Source organism: Somniosus microcephalus, chromosome 5 (genome assembly GCF_052327205.1).
Source record: "Somniosus microcephalus isolate GS21.2 chromosome 5, FLI_Smic_1.0, whole genome shotgun sequence".
In the NCBI taxonomy this organism is placed as follows: domain Eukaryota; kingdom Metazoa; phylum Chordata; class Chondrichthyes; order Squaliformes; family Somniosidae; genus Somniosus; species Somniosus microcephalus.
In genome coordinates, this window is record NC_140991.1 from 260,675,304 (window position 1) to 260,698,513 (window position 23,210).

The 23,210-nt window shown below is 46.1% G+C and overlaps 1 long non-coding RNA gene across 2 annotated transcripts; it reads right to left on the reverse strand.

The window, feature by feature from the left end:
• Positions 1-4,531: 4,531 nt before the first annotated feature.
• Positions 4,532-22,851, reverse strand: LOC147117680 (uncharacterized). 2 transcript variants are annotated; one of them, XR_015078301.1, is made up of 4 exons: positions 22,719-22,851; positions 21,366-21,476; positions 14,554-14,620; positions 4,532-5,548 (listed from the first exon to the last, which is right to left on the reverse strand). It is a non-coding gene; the product is annotated as an uncharacterized LOC147117680 (long non-coding RNA). The 2 variants fall into 2 exon arrangements; XR_015078302.1 differs by having other exon boundaries at positions 21,366-21,429; positions 22,719-22,850.
• Between the last annotated feature and the right edge of the window lie 359 nt (positions 22,852-23,210).

The window sequence follows — 23,210 nt, forward strand, 5'->3', positions numbered from 1 at the left end:
ATCACACAGTACTGCCCCCCGCTTATCAAAATCCATGACGAGGCCTTGGACAACGTGAACTACTTTCCATACCTTGGGATCCTACTGTCAACAAGGTCAGATGTCGATGACGAAGTCCAACACCGCCTTCAGTGTGCCAGTGCAGCCTTCGGTCGCCTTCAGAAGAGAATGTTTGAAGACCAGCACCTCAAACCCAGCACCAAGCTCATGGTCTACAGAGCAGTAGTGATTCACGCCCTCCTGTACGCTTCAGAGACATGGACTATGTACAGCAGGCACCTCAAAGCACTGGAGAGGTACCACCAACGCTGCCTCCGCAAGATCCTGCAAATCCATTGGCAGGATAGGCGCACCAACGTCAGTGTTCTCGCTCAGGCCAGCATCGAAGCTTTGACCACACTCGATCAGCTCCAATGGACAGGCCACATCATCCGCATGCCCGATACGAGACTCCCAAAACAAGCACTCTACTCGGAGCTCCAACACAGCAGGAGAGCCCCAGGTGGGCAGAGGAAACGCTTTAAGGACACCCTCAAAGCCTCCTTGAAAAAGTGCAAAATCCCCTCCGACACCTGGGAATCCCTGGCCCAAGACAGCTCAAAGTGGAGGAGAAGCATCCGGGAAGGCGCCGAATACCTCAAGTCTCTTCATCGGGAGCAAGCGGAAGCCAAGCGCAAACAGCGGAAGGAGCGCACGTCAACCCAAGCAACCCACCCACCCGCCCCTTCAACAACCGTCTGCCCCACCTGTGACAGAGACTGTAGGTCCCGCATTGGACTCATCAGTCACCTGAGAACTCATTTTTAGTGTGGAAGCAAGTCATCATTGGTTCCGATGGACTGCCTAAGAAGAAGAAGATACTCCCACAGTGCAATTAGGGAGGGAGTTCCACGATTTTGACCCAGCAATGATGAAGGAACGGCGATATACTTACAAGTCTGCCGAAGAAGCCTTGGTGAGTTGCTGCAGTGCATCTTGTAGATGGAAAAACAGCAGCCACGGTAAGCCGGTGGTGGAGGGAGTGAATGTTTAAGGTGGTGGATGGGGTGCCAATCAAGTGGGCTGCTTTGTCTTGGATGGTGTCGAGCTTCTTGAGTGTTGTTGGAGCTGCTCTCATCCAGGCAAGTGGAGAGCATTCCATCATACTCCTGACTTGTGCCTTGTAGATGGTGGAATGGCTTTGGGGAGTCAGGAGGTGAGACACTCGCCGCAGAATACCTAGCCTCTGACCTGCTCTTGTTGCCACAGTATTTATGTGGCTGGTCCAGTTAAGTTTATGGTCAATGGTGACCCCCAGGATATTGATGGTGGGGGATTCAGCGATGGTAATGCCGTTGAATGTCAAGGGGGAGTAGTTAGACGCTCGCTTGTTGGAGATAGTCATTTTCTGGCACTTGTGTGGCGTGAATATTACCTGCCACTTATCAGCCCAAGCCTGAATGTCGTCCAGGTCTTGCTGCGTGCGGGCATGGACTGTTTCATTATCTGAGGAATTGCGAATGGCACTGAACACTGTGCAGTTATCAGTGAATATCCCCACTTCTGACCTTATGATGGAGGGAAGGTCATTGATGAAGCAGCTGAAGATGGTTGGGCCTAGGACACTGCCCTGAGGAACACCTGCAGCGATGTCCTGGGGCTGAGGCAATTGACCTCCAACCACCACAACCATCTTCCTTTATGTTAGGTATGATTCCAGCCAGTGGAGAGTTTTCCCCCTGATTCCCATTGACTTCAGTTTTACTAGGGCTCCTTGATGCCACACTTGGTCAAATGCTGCCTTGATGTCAAGGGCAGTCACTCTCACTTCACCTCTGGAATTCAGCTCTTTTGTCCATGTTTGGATCAAGGCTGTAATGAGGTCTGGAGCTGAGTGGTCCTGGCCGAACCCAAACTGGGCATCAGTGAGCAGGATATTGGTGAGTAAGTGCTGTTTGATAGCACTGACGACGACACCTTCCATCACTTGTCTTTTTAGAGTAGCTGGATAGCGTTTGCATAAAAGCCATTTTTTATGGTGTGTAATGACATGAATATCATATTAACACACTCCATTAACTGGAACTAATGAACACCAAAGAAATCTATTTGGAAACTAGTTTTGGTGATGGTGGCCTCACCCCTTCCTATCTCTGTAATCTCCTTCAGCCCCAGAAACCCCCCCCCCCCCAAGATATCTGCGTTCCTCTAATTCTGCCCTTTTGAGGATCCCTGAATATAATCGCTCAACCTTTGGTGGCTATGCCTTCTGTTGCCTAGGAGCTAAGCCTCTGAAATTCCCTGCCAAAACCTGTCCACTTCTCTACCTCTCTTTCCTCCTTTAAGACGTTCCTTAAAACCTACCTCTTTGACCAAGCTTTTGGTCACCTGCCCTAATTTATCCTTATGTGGATCGGTGTCAAATTTTTTGTCTTAAAATACTCCTGTGAAGCGCCTTGGGACATTTTACTACGTTAAAGGCGCTATATAAATACAAGTTGTTGTTGTTGATTATGTTCTTTGTCAATCTACTTTACACTTGTGTCAATTCAAATTCATCACAAAGGTTGGAGCACAGCCTGTTGAATTATCTAATTAATATTTATTCTGCTTTGCATCAGCTGAGGTAACAAGAACAGTGAGATGTTGAGCTGCAGTGCTTCAGTGTCCAACCAGTCTTCCAAGTCAAAGTACAACACCCCTGTGTACATTTCTAATTGTTTGTATTTGAGAGGACACACATTAACATTAAGAGGATATCAGATGAAGATAGACCAAGTCTTCCTACAGAGCATGCTGCATTCAACAACAACAACAACTTGTAATTATATTAGTGCCTTTAACAGGGTAAAACGTCCCAAGGCGCTTCACAGGAGTATTATAAGACAAAACATTTGACACCGAGCCAAATAAGGAGAAATTAGGGCAGGTGACCAAAAGCTTGGTCAGAGAGGTAGGTTTTAAGGAGCGTCTTAAATGAGGAAAGAGAGATAGAGAGGCGGAGCGGTTTAGGCAGGGACAGCAGCCAACAGCTCCCTTTGTGCGCCATCTCAAATGGTGAAAAACATTGGCTGCAGCTGTAAAGCTGGTAGAACCTGAGCAATAACTCTACTAGCATTGAAACTAATGGTGGCATTGGATAATGCTTTTAAATGGTTTCCTTCAGCAATTATATTAGTAAAGCTTGTGAATTACAAGCTGGAAGATTGTGAAATACCAACAGATGGGGGAAGATTGCAATCTTCTGATAACACAACTACTTTGATCGTTTATTTCTCTAAGACTTGCATTTATATACTGCCTATTGTAGGAGTCTCTGCACTCCTAGCAAAGAATCTGTAAACTCACTGGAAGTTAACAAACTGAGTTTAATGGCCCAGAAATTAGGTTCGGGGGCTTGCCGCGCGTGCAAGCCCCCGATGTGCACTTACCCGGCGCGCCGGCCGTTCTGCTCCCGGGACATGTGGAATTCCTTTTTTCAGATGATGACTCCCGGGCAGCGTCTGACGTCACGCCGCCCAGGAGTGCAGCCAGCGCGAAGCGTCCAGCATGGAGTGTAAGTGAGACACGCCCCGTGAGGTCTCATTACCATAGGACACACCCCCAATCTTTCTCACAAGCTGCAAAGCATTTTACATGCAGAGCAGCATTTTAAATAGGTTCTTTGTATTTTTATGAATCTTTTGGTAACTTTTATAAACTTTTAAATACTTTAAAACTACTTCAGATTCTTCAAAATAATGTAAAACAGAATTAAAGCAATTTAAAGAGTTTTAAAAGCCCTGAAAGCATTTTTTTCATTCAATTTATTTAATTAGCAACGTGAAATGGCTGGAATGAGCACAATTCACGTCATTAAAAGAACTCACAATTTAACTGACAATGACCTCAGCAATCTCCTCAACGAGGTGGAGGCGCAGCGCCTGCGCATCATTGGGAATGAGAACTCCAAGGCGGCGCGAAAAGGACAGAGGATAGCTTGGTCTTTCAAGTGGCAGCATAGGGCTCCAGTCACGGGGAGGGAAAAGGCGCAGGAAACATATGGGTGTCACATTTTGCGCGGAGTGGGCCTTTGGCGTAGCAGTAAGCATCCCCGCCACTGGGCCAGAAGGAGTAGGGTTTCGAACCCCGCTCCAGACAGTCCCGGCAAGTGGAGTGGGAGCTCCGACTATAAATTCTGGGTGGACATCCAGCGGGATACTTGCGTCCGTGGGTGTGGGTGGCCCCCCCCCCTCGTATGGGTGTGGGAGCCCGTAAAACCCTCCCGCCATAGGACTAACCACCCTAATGGCTGGCATGAAGATGGTTACGGTCACAGAAGGAGCGTTAACATGGCCAGAAATCCTTCCACCACTTCATACAGTTCCCCAAAGGGACGACGACGACCTCTTGCGCAATGCACCTCCTTGGACCCTCAGTCGCAGATGCGAGGGGGCAAACCGTTCAATTGTTAAATTTTTCATATTATTGACATGTAAAATGTTGTGTTTGCTGTTTTCATTGAAATGTTTATTTGTGACTGAGAGGATATGTAACCTTTTCCTTTAAATAGTGCAGCCTATAGTCACTTTGAAAAAAATTTGCAACTTTTATTGGAGCCAAAGTATTTTTACAACAACTGTTTGAAAATTAGAACATAGCTATTTTCCACCTTGAATGTCTTTATTGCAGTAAGAAAGCAGAAAAAGTCACTTTAAACTGTTAACACATTTTTTTCTGAACTATTCATGTTTACAAATGTTTGAAAAGTAGGAAATAGCTGTTAACATTTAAAAGTTATAAACTATCTACATCAAAACTGACCCTGAAAACTGTTTTATGATACAATTAAATTTCACTGCTTCACTTTAAATTGTGTCTGCTCCTTTCTTTGCCTTGCGGGGGGAGGGGTAGGTACAAAGCGCCACTAGCTCGTGAAGGTGTTGGCTACTAGCAGTTCCCGAGCAGCCTTACTTTCAGCAGCATTTGGCTCCTCCCCACGAGGCCTGGCCACAGGCACATTGGCATCGCTTATGTCCTCCATTTCAGCAGGGAGCTCTTCTGCAGTGTTAAGGGTCAGTCCTTCCTGCGGGGAAAAGTTATGCAAAGCACAACAGTCCATCACAATCCTTGTCACTTTCTGGTGAGAATACTGCAAGGTCCCCCCTGACCTATCCAGGCACCGGAAGCGTGATTTCAGAACTCCGATTGTCCTCTCCACCACTTGACGTGTGGACACGTGTGTCTGGTTGTATCTCTCCTGAGCCTCACTGACAAGGCAGTGCGGGTGTTCCAGTGTGGTTGAAGGTCCTCCTTCATCATGTCACATAGTTGGCCGATTGCCTCTTTACTGAAGCGCAGCCTCCTCACACACAAATCCTGCGACAGCATCTGAAATGATCGCCTCTCCCTGTACAGTCTCTGGGGTGGGTAGTAGTTCCTTCTGATCAGGAGACGGTTATGGTTCCTCAGTCTTCTATGTTGTTCCCTGCTGTTTCGAATTCTTTGAAGCAAAATCACACACAGCATCAGGGCAGCATTTCTAGAGGGCATTTTTCTCGCTCACAGGCCTCCTCCTTACACAGACGTCCTTGCAAGGAAGAAATGGAAAGAGTTGTTAAAGTAATTTTAATGAAGTGACTGGCTAGAAAATCACCCCGGCCTATGGCAGGAGAAACATGTTATCGGCTTGGTAATACGTCATACCCGCCTGATCAATTTCACAGCCCGAGATGATTTTCCAATAAGTTATTTTCTCTGAAAGTCATAATTAAATGCATACATTCATACACATAAGTAAAGGAATATATACATACATATACGTAAAGGAATATATACAGACATACATAATTACTTAAAATATATTACTGATGAAAAGTTTCTTTCTTAAAAATGTTGGAAATGTTACATTATTCATTTTAAAACAGTCATTTTCACACTTAATAAGCACATCAAATTCAATTAGGCCTTGCACACAGCCACAATTGCTCCTTATACCTACATTACTCAAAACCCGTTAAAAAAAAAAATTGAAGTTGCAAACTTACCTCAGACTTTATTAAAATAACTTTTCTCCCTTTCCCAACCAAAAATGTGCCGTTCAGAAGCTCCACTGCTGAAAGAATTCTTCCTCCGGAGCTTCTTGGGGGCTTTACTCATCCTTTTTTTAATGTGTAAATTGTGGGGACTTACCCTCACTCAAATCATTCATGAAAATGCCGAAGTTTAATGCGCACGCGCTGCCTGAAACGTCGCACGCGATACACCTCTTAACCCCTTGCTTCAGAGGACAGGAAATGCCGGTTTTCAGCGCATGCGCTGTGCATCCTGAAAACCGGCACTTCCATCGGGCCCACGCGTGAGTACCCCGTCCGTACTCACACGTTGGGACCCGAATTACTGGGCCAATGTATTAAAACTTTACAAAACAAGAAAATGCAGGAGAATCTCTAAACAGGTCTTTACTCTATATCTCCACACGAGGACTGGCTGGCCACACCCTCTACCTCTGACGTCATGACATCATCACGTTTCCCGCCGTTGGGGACGTCACATGACCCATGTGATGACGTCATCGCGTCAGATCGCGATTTTTTCGATCTAGCTCTGTTTAACCAGAGCTAACACTGAAAGGTAATAATCATGATTAAAGGCAATTATACAAATCACTGAGAGTCTCTTAGTGGCTTTGCCACATACGCCCCCCCAGAATTTTCTTTAGCGGAAAGAGTCAATCACTGAGGAGGTCGGACAAGCCTGTTGGACCGACTCCTAAATTCCTGGAGGGGAAAACGCTGAGCGGGCGGCAAGCTGGTAGGTAACACGGTGCTGTCAGGTGTGGGGGCGGCCGGCGGCCGGCCGCGGCGCGGAGGCTGCACCAGCTCAATCAGTCGTTCGAGGTCCAGGTGCGCAGGCTTGAGGCAATCGACAGAGATGTAATCCGGCTTGCCCCCGACGTCAATCACGAAACTCTTGTCCCCTGCCTGCAAAACCTTGAAAGGCCCGGCATAAGGAGGTGCGAGCGGGGTATGATGGCCGTCTTGGCGCACAAACACGAACTTGGCTTTCGACAACTTCCCCGGGACGTTGGACGAAGGCAAACCATGCTGTGAGGTTGGAACTGGGCGGAAACAGCGGGCCGCATCCCGGTGGGTCTCTCGTTGCCTGGCCGCGGACCATGGACGCGTAGGGGATGGCAGGAATTCACCTGGGACTCGAAGCGGTTGCCCATAAACCATCTCCGCCGCCGACGACTGGAGATCTTCCTTCGGTGCCGTGCGGCATCCTAACATCACCCACGGCAGTTTGTCGACCCAGGATGCATCCAGCAGGCTGGCCCCGAGCGACGCCTTCAAGGAACGGTGGAACCTCTCACACAAGCCGTTCGCTTGCGGGTGATAGGCCGTAGTGCGGTGAAGTTTAACGCCCAACACGGAAATCACTTCATTCCACAGTTCGGACGAAAATTGCGGCCCCCGATCCGATGAAATATCCGCAGGGACACCAAAACGGGCCACCCATGATGAAACGAAAGCTCGAGCAACATCCGCAGTGGTGGTGGACGTCATGGGCACTGCCTCCGGCCACCTCGTGGTGCGAGCCACCATCGTCAAAAGGTACGTAAAGCCCCGGAAAGGTGGAAGCGGGCCCACTAAGTCGATGTGAATATGATCAAATCGCCGCTCCGGAACCTCGAAAGTGGCGAGCAGGGCCCTGACATGCCGCTGCACCTTGGCCCGTTGGCAAACAACGCAAGTGTTCGCCCAGTCTCTGATGTCTTTGCGTATTCCCCTCCATACGAATTTGGAGACCAGCAGCTTTTGCGATGCCCGCACTCCAGGATGTGATAGGCCGTGTATGGCGTCGAAAACCGCTCGGCGCCATTTAGACGGAACAATCGGACGGGGTGCACCCAGCGAAACATCGCAGAGCAGAGTAGTACCTGCGGAATGGAACGGCACATCCCTCGACTGGAGGCTGGTTGGACCCGAACGAAAACCCTGGGTCTCCGGGTCGGCCACTTGGTCAACCGCCATCTGTGTGTAGTCAATGCCCAATTGGACGGCCTGGACGGCGGCACGGGAGAGGCAGTCGGCAACTATGTTGTCCTTACCGGCCACATGCCGGATGTCGGTGGTGAACTCCGATATGTACGTCAGCTGCCGTTGCTGCCGAACCGACCATGGTTCCGCAGACTTGGCCATTGCGAACATCAATGGCTTGTGGTCCACGAACGCGATGAAACGTCGTCCTTCGAGGAGGAAACGAAAATGGCGGATGGCCAAAAACAAAGCCAACAGCTCTCGATCGAAAGAACTGTACCAGCGCTCGTGCCATTGTAGCTGGCGGCTAAAAAAGGCCAGAGGTTGCCATGCGCCGTCGACCCACTGCTCCTGGACGGCCCCCACCGCATAGTCTGACACGTCCGTCATGAGGCCGATGGTGGCTCCCGGCAGGGGGTGTGCTAACATGGTCGCATTGGCGAGCGCAGCTTTCGTCTCCTCGAAGGCGCGATCCATGTCTTGCGACCATACCACTGGCTCCTTTCCCGTCATGCCTCCGAGGGCCTCGTAGAGCGGGCGCATGAGCTGAGCTGCCCTGGGGATGAAACGATGATAGAAGTTCACTGTCCCCAGGATCTCCTGTAAGGCTTACACGGATTTCGGTTTCGGGGACGCCGCGATTGCCTCCACCTTGACTCGAAGAGGCATAGCCCCAGTGGGGGTTATGCGGTGGCCCAGGAAATCAAGTTGCGCTAGGCCGAAACGGCATTTTTCCGGGTTAACGATGAGGCCGTGCTGCTGCAGTCGTCGGAAAAGGACCCGAAGGTGCTCGAGGTGTTCCTCCTTGGAGGTGCTGGCAACCAGAATATCATCCAAATAAACAAATAAAAAGTCACGGTCCCGCAGGACTGAATCCATGAGGCGCTGAAATGCCTGTGCCGCGTTCTTAAGCCCAAAGGGCATTCGCAGGAATTCAAAAAGTCCAAAGGGGGTAATTACCACTGTCTTTTCGACATCTTGAGGGTGCACTGGCACCTGGTGGTAACCACGGACGAGGTCAATTTTCGAGAAGATTGACGTCCCCGCCAAATGGGCTGAGAAGTCCTGTATTTGGGGAATGGGGTAGCGGTCGGGCGTCGTTATCTCATTGAGGCGGCGATAATCACCACAGGGCCGACATCCCCCACCGGGCTTGGGGACGATGTGGAGCGGGGAGGACCAGGGGCTACTGGATCAACGGATGATCCCCATTTGCTCCATCACGGCGAACTCCGCCTTCGCTGCCGCTAGCTTGCTGGGCTCTAAACGTCGCGCCCTGGCGTAAACGGGAGAGCCGGTAGTCGAAATGAGATGCTCCACCCTATGCTTGACGGTCGGAGCCAAAAAGGTGGGCTTCGTCAGCTCAGGGAACTCCCTGAGGAGACGGGCGAAATCGTCGGGCTGTGGCTGTGCACATGAAATCGTGTGTGACGCAGACGTGCTGCACGCCCCTGAAATATCGTCAAGTGTGGCGGCGCGAATGAGGCGTCGATTGTTGACGTCCACCAACAGGCCGTTGGCGCCCAAAAAGTCAGCACCCAACAGGGCCTGCGAGATTTGAGCGGTGACGAAATTCCAGGTGAAAAACTGTCCACCGAAACATACTTGGACGAGCCGCGTTCCGCAAGTGCGGAGCGAACCCCCGTTGGCCGCTTGCATGGGGGGACCCCGTCCGCCGGAGCGAAGGTCGATGACCAAGGCGGGAAGAATGCTGCATTGTGCCCCCGTGTCGCATAGAAAACGACGGCCCGAGATGGAGTCGGTTAAGTAGGTGAGATTCCCGGAAGCGCGATTGCCATCGTGGCCGCGGGGGAAGTACTGGGACCGGCGTGCTTGACTCGTGGCGGTCTATTCGACGGTCTGGTAACGAAACTGCACGGTGGGCGGCAGCAGCGGGCCTTCGGTCCGAAACGAGCGTGGTAGTAACAATAACCGGTCATCGGAGGCGCCTTGGTCGGAGCCGGGGTCGGACTCCTCATGGTGGGGCGTTGTGCAGTACTGTTGCCGGACCGCATAAATCTTATCCGCCTCTTTGGCAAGCGCGACGCAGTCTGCGGTTTCTGCTCAGGCGAGGGCCGCCTGGACTTGCTCGGGGAGTTGAGTAAGGAACAGCTCGCGAAACAGAAAGCACTGGGGCTCGGACCCCAGGAGAGTCAGCATGTGGCTCATAAGCTCCGAGGGTTTGGAGTCACCTAACCCTGGTAGCGTCAGTAACCGGCGAGCCCGCTCCGCTTTGGTAAGACCAAATACCTGCAGCAATCGTGTCTTGATGGCGACATACTTGTCAGCATTCGGGGGACTCTCCAGAAGGCTGATGATTCTCGACGCTGTCGAGCTCTCGAGGGCGGAGACCACGTGGAGATATCTGGTCTGGTCCTGTACGATGTTGCGGAGCTCAAATTGTGCCTCGGCTTGCACAAATCAAGAGGCCGCCTGTTGTTCCCAGAATTGGGGGAGCTTTAAGGCCATTGCATTGGCCTCCATTACTGGCCCGTTCTCTGCGTTCACCGCGAAAAACGATCGCGAGGGTTCGGGGTCGCCAATGTAGGAGTCTCTGCACTCCTAGCAAAGAATCTGTAAACTCACTGGAAGTTAACAAACTGAGTTTAATGTATTAAAACTTTACAAAACAAGAAAATGCAGGAGAAGCTCTAAACAGGTCTTTACTCTATATCTCCACACGAGGACTGGCTGGCCACACCCTCTACCTCTGACGTCATGAAGTCATCACGTTCCCTGCCATTGGGGACGTCACATGACCCACGTGATGACGTCATCGCGTCAGATCGCGATTTTGTCGATCTAGTTCTGTTTAACCAGAGCTAACACTGAAAGGTAATAATCATGATTAAAGGCAATTATACAAATCACTGTGAGAGTCTCTTAGTGGCTTTGCCACACTATCATAATTTCAGAACATCCCAAAGTGCGATAGAGACAATTAAGTACTTTTGAAGTGTAGTCACTGTTGCAATGTAGGAAATATAGCAGCCAATTTTCATACACCAAGGCCCCACAAACAGCAATGAAATTAATGGCTAGATAATCTGTTTTAGGTGTTGGTTGAGGGATAAATGTTGGTCAGGACATCGGGAGAACTCCTCTGCTCTTCTTCGAACAGTGCCATGAGATCTTTTAACATCTCTTCCAAAAGATGGCACATCAGAGCTGCCAACACTGAGAAAATCCTGAATTTGAGATTTTCTGCTGCGAGTCAGCCACATACACAAAAAGAGTCGCTTTGCTCCATAAGGATGATTAAAAGTGGCAAGATGCTTCCATCACGAAGAAATCATCTAGAATTGGTAAGCTCGCACCATGCCTGTAGTATAAAAGCAGTGGGTGCAATGCCTGCCACAAAGGTCAGCTTTAAAGTGCAAACACTTTTGTAGCCAACATTCGAGAAGATCTGGTCATCTCAGCTATTTTTGATCAATAAAAGGTCACAGGTGGCAGGAGGATGGTGAGCTTCCTACATTTATTTTAGTGCTATATTTGGAGCTCTGCCTTCCTCCACTTCATAACAATGCACATAGTTATCATTCATCCGCTTTTGGTCCCCATTCACACTGTTCACTTGGGCTTGTAGAAAGCAGCTGATTTTGGCCAGGTCAAATATTATCCAATTATACACTGGTCACCTCTCCTATGCATGCATTGGGACATGGTGGATGCACAGAAGGTGACCAGTAATGTATTATGGGGGAAACTCCAGCTGGGCCAAAATCAGCTAATTTTACAAATAATGGTTGTAGTATTTTCAACATGCCAGCCACTTGATAAAGAGGAAAGCTCTGGTTGTGAGGTAAAGTCTGGACTGAGAACATTATACAGGCACTTGATCCACTGCTCCTTCTTGGACATCTTAAATGCACTATTAAAGAAACTCAGATGCAGAATAATCAAAAAGCAATTGTCCCCTTTACTGACCAAATAGCCCAAAACCTATTAATCACACTTATTATTATGTTGATGGCCACTTTATAACCAAACACTAATGTGTCATTTTGTGCAATAGTGCAACAAAATCGATAAGGAGCAAAAAGAGTAGACAATGGTAATGCAGTAGATGTAATTTATCTGGATTTTCAAAAGGCCTTCGATAAGGTACCTCATAATAGACTGATGAACAAGGTCAGAGAATGCAGAGTGGTTTGCTAGCTGGCTTCAGGACAGAAAGCAGAGAGTAGGAGTAAAGGGTAGCTATTCAGAGTGGCAGAAGGTGGGTAGTGGTTTTCCACAAGGATCAGTGCTGGGACCACTACTGTTCAGAATTTACATTAACGATTTAGACTTTGGAATCAAAAACACAATTTCTAAATTTGCAGATGACACCAAATTGGTTAATACCAAGGAGGACTGCAACAAATTACAGGAAGATATTAATAAACTTGCAGAATGGGCATATAATTGGCAAATGAAGTTCAACACAGATAAATGTGAGGTATTACATTTTGGTAGGAAGAATAGGGAGGTATCTTATCACTTGGAGGGCGCGAATCTAGGTGGGGTAGAGGAACAAAGGGATCTTGAAGTGCAAATACGCAAATCACTAAAAGTTGCGACACAGGTTAGCAATGCTATATAAAAAAGCAAACCAAGCACTAGGGTTTATTTCTAGAGGTATAGAATTGAAAAGTAGGGAAGTTATGCTAAACCTGTACCGAACCTTGGTTAGACCACACTTAGAGTACTGCGTACAGTTCTGGTCGCCATATTATAGAAAGGATATAGAGGCACTGGAGAGGGTGCAGAGAAGATTTACAAGGGTGATACCAGAAATGCAAGGGTTTACATATCAGGAAAGGATGAACAGGCTGGGTCTCTTTTCTCTTGAAAAAAGCCTGAGGGGTGGCCTAATAGAGGTCTTTAAAATTATGAAAATTTTTTGATAGAGTGGATACAGAGAGAATGTTTCCACCTGTGGGGAAGAGCATAACTATCAATATAAGATAGTCACCAAGAAATCCAATAGGGAATTCAGAAGAAACTTCTTTACCCAAAGAATGGTGAGAATGTGGAACTCGCTACCACAGGGAGTGGTTGAAGCAAATAGTATAGATGTATTTTAAAGGGAGGCTAGACAAGCATATGAGGGAAAAGGGAATAGAGGGTTATGCTGATAGATTTAGATGAGGAAAGACGGGAGGAGGCTCGTGTGGAGCATAAATGCCAGCATGGACTGGTTGGGCCGTATATCCTATGTAATCCTATGTAATAAGATCAAGGGGTGGATTTTACCTCGGAGTGGGTTTCCAGCAGGAAACCACTCAAACAAGTTTATTTACCACCCACCAGCCGCAGCATGATTTTAATGGTCGGCTCATTTAAATGCTGCCTGCCCAGAATGGGAAGAGGGCACAGACCGGCTACCGGCTGTCAAAGATCAAGTGGCTCTTGATCACCCGCCAGATTCCAGGTTAGTGGCATGGAGGGATGTGGGGGAGTCCAGGCAGTGGAACAAGCAACGTCCCTTGTGGGGCTCGAAGAATAATTCCTGCTCCTCCTGGCCCCACAAAAGGAAAGTTTTTCACTTCCCTTTGGGCCTCTTCTGAAGGACATGTTCCTACCTGGTTTCAGTGGCCTCCCCGCTCTAAAATGCAATCGAGGTCCTACTGACGTAAAAGGACCACGATTTTCATAGATTGCGTGGCCCCCACCTGCTTTAGCCACCTGCAGAACCCTGCTGGTTAGGATCGCAGGCAACAGGAACTGGGCGACTTCTAAGCGGGTAAGTAACCCCTTTGGTTTTAACTCCCACCTGCCTGATTTCTGCTACACGGGTAGGGTTAAAATCCACCCTAGGTATCACTTTCAATGACCACTGTCTTTCTAACAGTTTGATCTTGCAAGGTGTCAGTGTAATTGGGGATAAAGCAAATGGGGATATTCAACCAGCCCGACAACTTGTGAATGTGGAACTGAGGCACAGACTATGCAACATCTCCTGCAATGCCCATCGTTAGAGGAACCCTGCACTGTTGCAGATCTTGCCGAATTCAACAACAAGGCGCAAAAATGTGTCCAGTTCTGGCTGGGCTATGTATAGACTGTCCGTGGACACGATAAGAAGAAGTGTAATTGGAAGAGCCTTGTATTCTTTGGCTTTTAAAGTCATTATCAGTATTGGGAGAAGGGCTCATGAAAATTCTTTAGGGCTACTTCTGATTGTTGTCCCTTCCAAAGTGTTGTTGCTGCAGCCATAAGCCCAGTAATTGCCATAGTGATTGCTTTTGTGATATTTTATGCAAATTCAACATCTCAACACAGATGTCCAACTGAATTGGGCTGTAGTAAACTGCTCATTCTGCATATATTTTTAAGCAAGCTGCAAAAAGAAAACTGCTCCAATATTGCCGTAACTAGAATGAAACCCGAGCCGCTTGTTTTTGATATGCCACAGCCCCCAAGGTCTCCCTGGGCCGTGTACGGTCTGCAGCCAAGAGGGTGAAAGAGGAAGTTGGTAACCTGTTCCTGATCCTGCCAGCAAAAAACATAACATGGAAGGTTCAAATAACAGGATAAAAGAGGGTTTGTTGGAAATTTTACGTACCAGGGATTTACAGGTTACTACAGAAAAGGATTGTTTCCGTGTTTATTAATTCACAGTCTGTACTTTGCTGAAAGAAAAAAGATAAATGTAAAACACACAGAAGCCTTAGACTTCAGTGTGATTCTAGCCAGCACAAACAGTATCACATCACAGTCTGGAGACAAACATCTGTCTGTAACAACCACTTCACATCACTCCATGGCTGCTGTCAGCAACTGGAAAATCTCTACTTTTCAAACAGTGAAGCCTGTGCACAAAACTCACGATAATTAGCATTGTAAGTTTATTTTAAAACTTTTATACTAACGTAGGCAGAGATGGTAATAAACAGAGTGCAAACAGTTCGTTAGTGTTTTTGTACATGTTTTTTCTTTGCTTCACAAGATTTTCACTGGCAAATGATTCAATCATTCTAAAACTAATAGAGCTACTGTTTGTTGCCTTAAAGGAGGTAAGAAACCTTCCCAATAACAGATTCAGCATTGGTTTGATTGAAAAGTCAGGCAGATGTAAATAGCGCCTACTCTGATGGCAGGCTATTTTGTAAGATCTTGAAGTTACCTAACAACACAGATGCTAAATAGATCTAGCATTGCTACTAGTTCACATATAATGAGCTTGACTGGCGATGACACTATCTGACATAGTCAAAGAGATCTGCTAACTTCCTTTGCAGCACAAGAGGTATTCACTCTAGAGTTCTGCAGCCTATCTTATGAAGTGTGGCTGAACAGCTGGCTCCCTGAATTTCCCCTTCTGATGTTCCTTGCGCTATCGGAAGCTTTCTGAGTGAGTTCTAAGTGGCCAGCATGTTGACCTCAGTTGTATTATTCAGGCTAGCTTTTGTCATCTGAAAACATTCCTTCCCCAACTGCCCCCGCACCGCGCCCCCACCCAGAGGTATTTTTTTTTTTTTTTGAGTTGCTCTATGATCACCCTGGTAGCACTTCATTTTAACGTCTGCTTATTCTAGGTACACTTGACTTTTAGAGTAGTATCTAAACAAAGTGTGCTAAAAAGTTAATTATTTGAAGTGAGTTTAATTTTTTAGTGTAAATTAAGCTGCTGGGGAGCTGAAACCGGAAGTAGAATCCGGGTATAAAAGGGGCGGGACTGGTGTGGCTGCACAGAGTGCGGTGCATTGAGTGGAGCGAGAGTTTGTAAGTGGGAGAGTTCAGGCAAGTGGGAGGTGAGGGGGTGTTTTTGCTCTGTTTTGTTCCCTACTCCCAGGCTTAGACAGCACTGCGGAAGCGGAGCAGCGAGATGAATCAACCAAACAGGCCCCACAGACAGCATTCAAAGAGGAGGTTGGTGATCAGCTGGTTGGTAGGTTCTCTTCCTTCTCTTTTATACCTTTAAGTTGGTAAGTCCTATTGAATAGTGGTGTGATATTATCATCTATATCCGGGCAGGGTCTTCATAACTAATATTAAGAAATTTAATTAATTATATAGAATGGAGCAGGTGATGCGTTACTGTTGCAAGATGTGGGAGCCGGTGGACCCCATTGAGGCTCACGGTGAATACATCTGCAACAAGCGTTTGCTGCTAGGGGAACTCCGGCTCCGTATTGAGGTGCTTGAGACCGAGCTTCAGACACTGCGACACATCAAGGAGGGGGAGAAGTTCCTGGACTCTATGTTTCAGGAGGTAGTCACACCTATGAAATTAATTAATTCAGATGTAGTCCGTGGTCAGGGACAGGACGGTGTGACTATGAGTGAGGCAGGTACAGGGATCCAGGAGGTAGTGTTGAAGGAGCCGCAGCCCTTGCTTTTGTCAAACAGTTTCGAGATTCTTTCTCCCTGTGAGGGCGGGAGCGGGGACTGCGGGGAGGATGAGCAACCTGGCCACAGCACCGTGGAACAGGGGGCCATTCAAGTGGGGGGAGTAAAAAGAAATGTAATGGTAGGGGATAGTATCATTAGGGGGATAGATAGGGTTCTCTGCAGTCGAGAGCGGGAGTCCCGAAGGCTGTGTTGTCTGCCCGGTGCCAGGGTTAAGGACATCTCTTCTGGGCTGGAAAGAAACTGGAGTGGGAGGGGGAAGATCCAGTTGTCGTGGTCCATGTTGGTACAAATGATGTAGATAGGACAAGGAAGAAGGTTCTGTTAAAGGAGTATGAACAGCTAGGGGTCAAATTAAAAAACAGAACCTCAAGGGTAATAATCTCTGGATTATTACCTGAACCACGAGCGAATTTGGCTAGGATAAATAAAATTAGAGTGTTAAATGCGTGGCTCCAAGACTGGTGTGGGAAAAATGGGTTTTGCTTCTTGGGACACTGGCACCAGTACTGGGACAAGAGGGAGCTGTTCCGTTGGGACGGACTTCACTTGGCCAGTGCTGGGACTAGAATCCTGGTGAATCATATAACTAGGGCTGTAGAGAGGGCTTTAAACTAATTAGTGGAGGGGAGGTTTCTAGAGAGCAAATAATAAAAATGACTATGGAGAAGGTCATAGACTTAGGTAGCAGTGGGGGAATTAAAAAACAGAGCATGTCAGGAAAGGACAGAAGGTATGGAATAAAAGGTAAAGTAGTAAAAGGTGAAAAAGCTGGAACTAAGTGTCACAAAACATATTTGAAAGTTCTTTATCTGAATGCACGTAGCATTCGTAACAAAATGGATGAGTTAACGGCACAAATAACTACATATGGGTATGATCTTGTGGCCAAAACATGGCTGCAGGGTGACCATGACTGGGAATTAAATATACCAGGTTATTTAACAATCAGGAAGGACAGGCGGGAAGGAAGGGGAGGTGGGGTGGCTATGTTAATAAAGGAAGGAATCACTGTAATACAGATAAATGATATTGGGTTAAAGGATCAGGATAGTGAAACAGTTTGGGTGGAGGTAAGGAATAATAAGGGGAAAAAAACACTAGTGGGCGTAGTCTATAGGCCTCCGAACAGTTGCAACTCTGTTGGACGGAGTATTAATCAGGAAATAGTTGAGGCTTGTAATAAGGGAACAGGTATAATTATGGGGGATTTTAACTACCATATTAACTGGACAAATCAAATTGGGCAGGGCAGTCTTGAGGATGAGTTCATTGAGTGTATTAGGGATGGGTTTCTTGAGCAGTATGTAACTGAACCGACCGGGGGCAAGCAACCTTAGATTTGGTCATGTGTAATGAGACAGCATTAATTAAAAATGTCCTAGTAAAGGATCCACTTGGAATGAGTGACCATAACATGGTTGAATTCCATATTCAATTAGAGGGTGAGAAGGTTGGATCTCAAACAAGCGTGCTCAGCTTGAATAAAGGAGACTATGAAGGTATGAGAGCGGAATTGATTAGAGTGGACTGGGAAAATAGATTAAAGGGTAAGACGGTACATGATCAGTGGTGTACATTTAAGGAGTTATTTTACAACTTCCAAAAAATATATATTCCACTGAGGAAAAAAGGGTGTAAAAGAAAAGATAGCCATCCGTGGCTAAGTAAAGTAATTAAGGATAGTATCCGACTAAGAACAAGGGCATATAAGGTAGCCAAATCTAGTGGGAGGATAGAAGATTGGGAAGTCTTTAAAAGACAGCAAAAAATAACTAAAAGATTGATTAAGAAAGGGAAGATAGATTATGAAAGTAAATTAGCAAAAAATATAAAAACAGATCGCTAAAGTTTCTATAGTTATATAAAAAGAAAAAGGGTGGCTAAAGTAAATGTTGGTCCCTTAGAGGATGAGACCAGGAAATTAATGGTGGGAAACATGGAGATGGCAAAAACACTGAATGAATATTTTGTATCAGTCTTTACAGTAGAGGACACTAAGAATATCCCAACACTGGACAAACAGGGGGCTATAGGGGGGGAGGAGCTAAACACGATCAAAATCACTAAGGAAGTGGTACTTGGTAAAATAATGGGACTCAAGGCGGATAAATCCCCTGGGCCTGATGGCTTACATCCTAGGGTCTTGAGGGAAGTGGCGGTAGGGATTGTGGATGCATTGGTAATAATTTTCCAAAACTCCCTGGACTCAGCAAAGGTCCCGGCAGATTGGAAAACTGCTAATGTAACACCCTTATTTAAAAAGGGTAGTAGGCAGAAGGCTGGAAACTATCGACCTGTTAGCCTAACATCTGTGGTTGGTAAAATTTTAGAGTCCATTATTAAGGAGATAGTAACGGGACATTTGGATAAACATAATTTAATAGGACAAAGTCAGCATGGTTTTATGAAGGGGAAGTCCTGTTTGACAAATTTGCTTGAGTTCTTTGAGGAAGTAACATACAGGGTGGATAAAGGGGAACCAGTGGACATAGTGTATTTAGACTTCCAAAAGGCATTTGACAAGGTGCCACACAAAAGATTATTGCTCAAGATAAAAAAATCACGGGATTGGGGGTAATATTCTGGCATGGGTGGAGGATTGGCTATCTAACAGAAAGCAGAGAGTTGGGATAAATGGTTCGTTCTCAGACTGGCAATCAGTAACTAGTGGTGTTCCGCAGGGGTCAGTGCTGGGTCCCCAACTCTTTACAATCTATATTAACGATTTGGAGGAGGGGACCGAGTGTAACATATCAAAGTTTGCAGATGATACAAAGATGGGAAGGAAAGCAGTGAGTGAGGAAGACATAAAAAACCTGCAAAGGGACATAGACAGGCTAAGTAAGTGGGCAGAGATTTGGCAGATGGAATACAATACTGGAAAGTGTGAGGTTATGCACTTTGGCAGGAAAAATCATAGAGCAAGTTATTATCTTAATGGCAAGAAACTGGAAAGTACTGTAGTACAAAGGGATCTGGGGGTCCTGGTGCACGAAACTCAAAGTTATTACGCAGGTGCAGCAAGTGATCAAGAAGGCCAATGGAATGTTGGCTTTTATTGCTAGGGGGATAGAATATAAAAACAGGGAGGTATTGTTGCAGTTGTACAAGGTATTGGTGAGACCGCACCTGGAATACTGCATACAGTTTTGGTGTCCATACTTAAGAAAAGACATACTTGCTCTCGAGTCAGTACAAAGAAGGTTCACTCGGTTAATCCCGGGGATGAGGGGGTGGACATATGAGGAGAGGTTGAGTCGACTGGGACTCTACTCATTGGAGTTCAGAAGAATGAGAGGCGATCTTATTGAAACCTATAAGATTGTGAAGGGGCTTGATCGGGTGGATGCGGTGAGGATGTTCCCAATGATGGGTGAAACTAGAACTAGGGGGCATAATCTCAGTTTTGAAAGAGCAGCCCCTTATTCTGAGATGAAGAGAAACTTCTTCACTCAGGGGGTAGTAGGTCTGTGGAATTTGCTGCCCCAGAAAGCTGTGAAAGCTACATCATTAAATAAATTTAAAACAGAAATAGACAGTTTCTTAGAAGTAAAGGGAATTAGGGGTTACGGGGAGCGGGCAGGAAATTGGACATGAGTCTAGGTTCGGAACGGTCATGGCCCTGTGGGTAGCAGAGCAGGCCCAGGGGCCGTGTAACCTGGTTTTGCTCCTACTTCTTGTGTTCTAATTATGTGTTAGATTTCAGGAGATGGTTCTATTCCTGTTCTTGGCTGGGGTGGAGATCACCTTTTACAGAAGGTAAGTACTGTAGAAAATATAGGGACAGAGTGATCTCCTGGACGAGTTTCGATTGCCTAGATGGGTCGGAGAGGAATTTCCCAGATTTTTTCTCCCAAATTGGCCATTGGGTTTTTTATCTGGTTTTTCGCCTCTCCCAGGCGATCACATGGGTTTGGGTGGGATGTAGAGCGATAGTAGATTTGAGGTTAGAATCAGATCAGCCATGATCTTATTGAATGGTGGAGTAGGCTCGAGGGGCCGATTGGCCTACTCCTGCTCCTATTTCTTATGTTTTTAACATGGGAGTTGGATATGTTTATTTCTGTAAGGCTCCTTAGTTTGTCTCTGTTTTTCTTGTCAAATAGAAAACTAATCACAATTCCTATTTCCTATTTAGCAGTAGTTTTATAAAGAAATAGCAGCGCAATATTCATTCTACTCTATTATTCAGTTTACTCAGATCCAAGAGTTGTAAAATGTAATCCCACTTCGCCGACATTGTTTTATTGCTTGGAAAAGATATCTTTGTAATTCAACTTTAGTTCAAGCTTATCTTGGATCTTCAGATAATGTAATAGTGATCATAAAATGCAATGTAGATATTTGCAGAACTGTGACTACATTATGGCAAATAAAGTGGACCTTATCTATAGCACAGTATTTGGAACTGATACAGGTGATAACACTATCATATATGGCAGCTGTCAGTGTTTCTGCAGTATTGTCCATGCATCTGTATTGTTACTGACTCCAGCACGTACAGCTACGACTTGCCCCAGAATGCCCCCAAAAAGTTGCTTGGTGTGTGCATTGAGTTTTGCTGATATTAGAGGCTCTTAAGGTAGCTCTTTGGGTTGTTATTGCTTGTTGCTTTGGACACTTTCAAATGCAACAGGCATGTATGGCAAGTTTTGGCTTTATACAAGAAATATGTAAGGCTCAAGGAAATTCTGCTCGCAATGCTTTCACTGATTTTCATAAGGCCTCAGGCACCCTTCTTGAAGAAACTGGAAGCTATGAGAATACATGGCCATATCTGGGACAAATATTCCAGCTCCAAGATTCATATAAGGGTAGATGGACTCACTGAACCTATCTCTCTCAAAAAAGGATGAGGCAAGGTTGTTCACTGTCACTCATCATATTTGATGCTTTAGTCAATGGCATTCTAAAGGATAGCCCCAGAGTATGAGCTCTGAGCATTTCTGAATTGAACTCCTTTTTGCAGATAATATTATGTTGTTGGCAGACTCGCTTTGGGATCTAATGCATTCAACTCACCATCATTTTTGGCAACACTTTTTCCTTCTTGTCCTTGCAGTGTTTCTGCTGTCATGTGATGAGACTGCAAAGTGGCATAAGGACACAGAAAATCAGCGATATGACGTCTACCTGTAAGATGAGTTAAAACCAAATGGCACGACATCCTCTGATACATCTGCTTTTCAACCTGCTCTCTGAGATACAGGAACTGCATGCCATGGGTAGGGGGAAGACCAGCAGGGGTTGGAAAAGGTTAAATAAAGTTTCATATCACCATAAGATTTTCTACATTACAACAGTGCCTACATTTCAAAAGAACTTCATTGGCTGTAAAGTGCTTTAGGACATCCTGAGGTCATGAAAGGTGCTGAAGAAATGCAAGTCTTTCTTTTTTCTTTCATAGAAGAGCATTTAAGGAGTAGCTGGGTGAGTACCTGAGGGAGAAAGGAATGGAAGGTTCTGCTGACAGGGTTAGAAGAGGTAGGGTGGGAGGAAGCTCATGTGGAGCATAAACACCAGCAGTTCAATTCAATTCAATTCAACTCAATTTTTATTTGTCATATATGCAGCAGACGTGTGTACTACACAATGAAATGTTGATTTTTACAAGTCCTCTAAACATTGGAATAAAGAAGTTGGGTCGAATGGACTGTTTCTATGCTGTTAATTCTATTTAATTTTCTAAGAGAGAAAGAAACAGGATTGGGAATTCAGAGATTTAAAGGTTTTTGAGAAATAATTCATAATGTATTTTTTTAACATATTTTGATATCATAAGGAGATTAAAAATACATTGGGTGAGCCTCTCTAATTGCCCAAGTAGCTGTTGTAATAAAACATCATCTGCATGTCCAGCGCTAACTTTCCCTCCAGGGCAGATCATGTCCCGCCTGGTAGGTGCCTGCTGTTGCCTTTGAAAATAAAATAGCAACACAATGAACTCATTAAAGTACTTAAATAAGCTAACCTTTAAATAAATTAAAGGGGAAAAGAAACAGCTTTCACCAAAGACTCCTCACTTTTTCAAACAGCTGCATTTCACAACAGTAAGACTCCTGCTGGGAGTACTTCCTCTCATGCCCCTGGTCATTGCAACTTCTGCTGAAGAAATTTCTCCCCTCCTCTATTTTTAATTTCATTAATATACTCAAATTATATGTATAAAACCATACCTAGTAATAATAACATAAAGAGGATGGTTTGCTGCTACAACAACAACTTGCATTTACATAATGCTTTTCACATTGTAAAACATCCCAAGGCACTTCACAGGAGGCTTAATAAACAAAGATTGGCAGCAAGCCAAAGAAAAAGACATTAAGACAGATGGCCAAATGCTTGGTCAAAGAGGGAGGCCAAAATTTTCCTTACCGAGTCGGGACAGGTGTGTGCGGGCTGCGTGGTGGGTCGCTACCGCGATGTATTGATCAGCCCAATCCTCAGCGCAACTTTAGCGTAATGGCCCCTACTAAGGCAGGTCTGTGTGTTTCCCGGCCCTATTAAATGGTGCGGGTCCGATGACGTCATCAAGGACTCATTTCTCGCGGCGATATTTAAAGCAGCCTTGGCCACATCGCATTTGAAGGTTCATGTAGGAATGTAGAAGGAATATATTGGAGGATTTTGTTGCTGAAATTTCTAAACATGAGTTCCCAAAGACAGAGGGCTGCACCCGTTTGCCGATGACTCCCTGCATATTGTTGTGGAGGGAGTTAGAGCACGCAGGGAGGTCCTCTTCCCTGCTGATGGGTGGAAGAGACCTCCCCAAGAGACAAAAAGAGCCAGGCTCCAAATAGCTGAGGAGGTGAACAGCAGGGATGTCGTGAGGCGGACCTGGGTGCAGTGCCGGAAGCGCTTCAATTA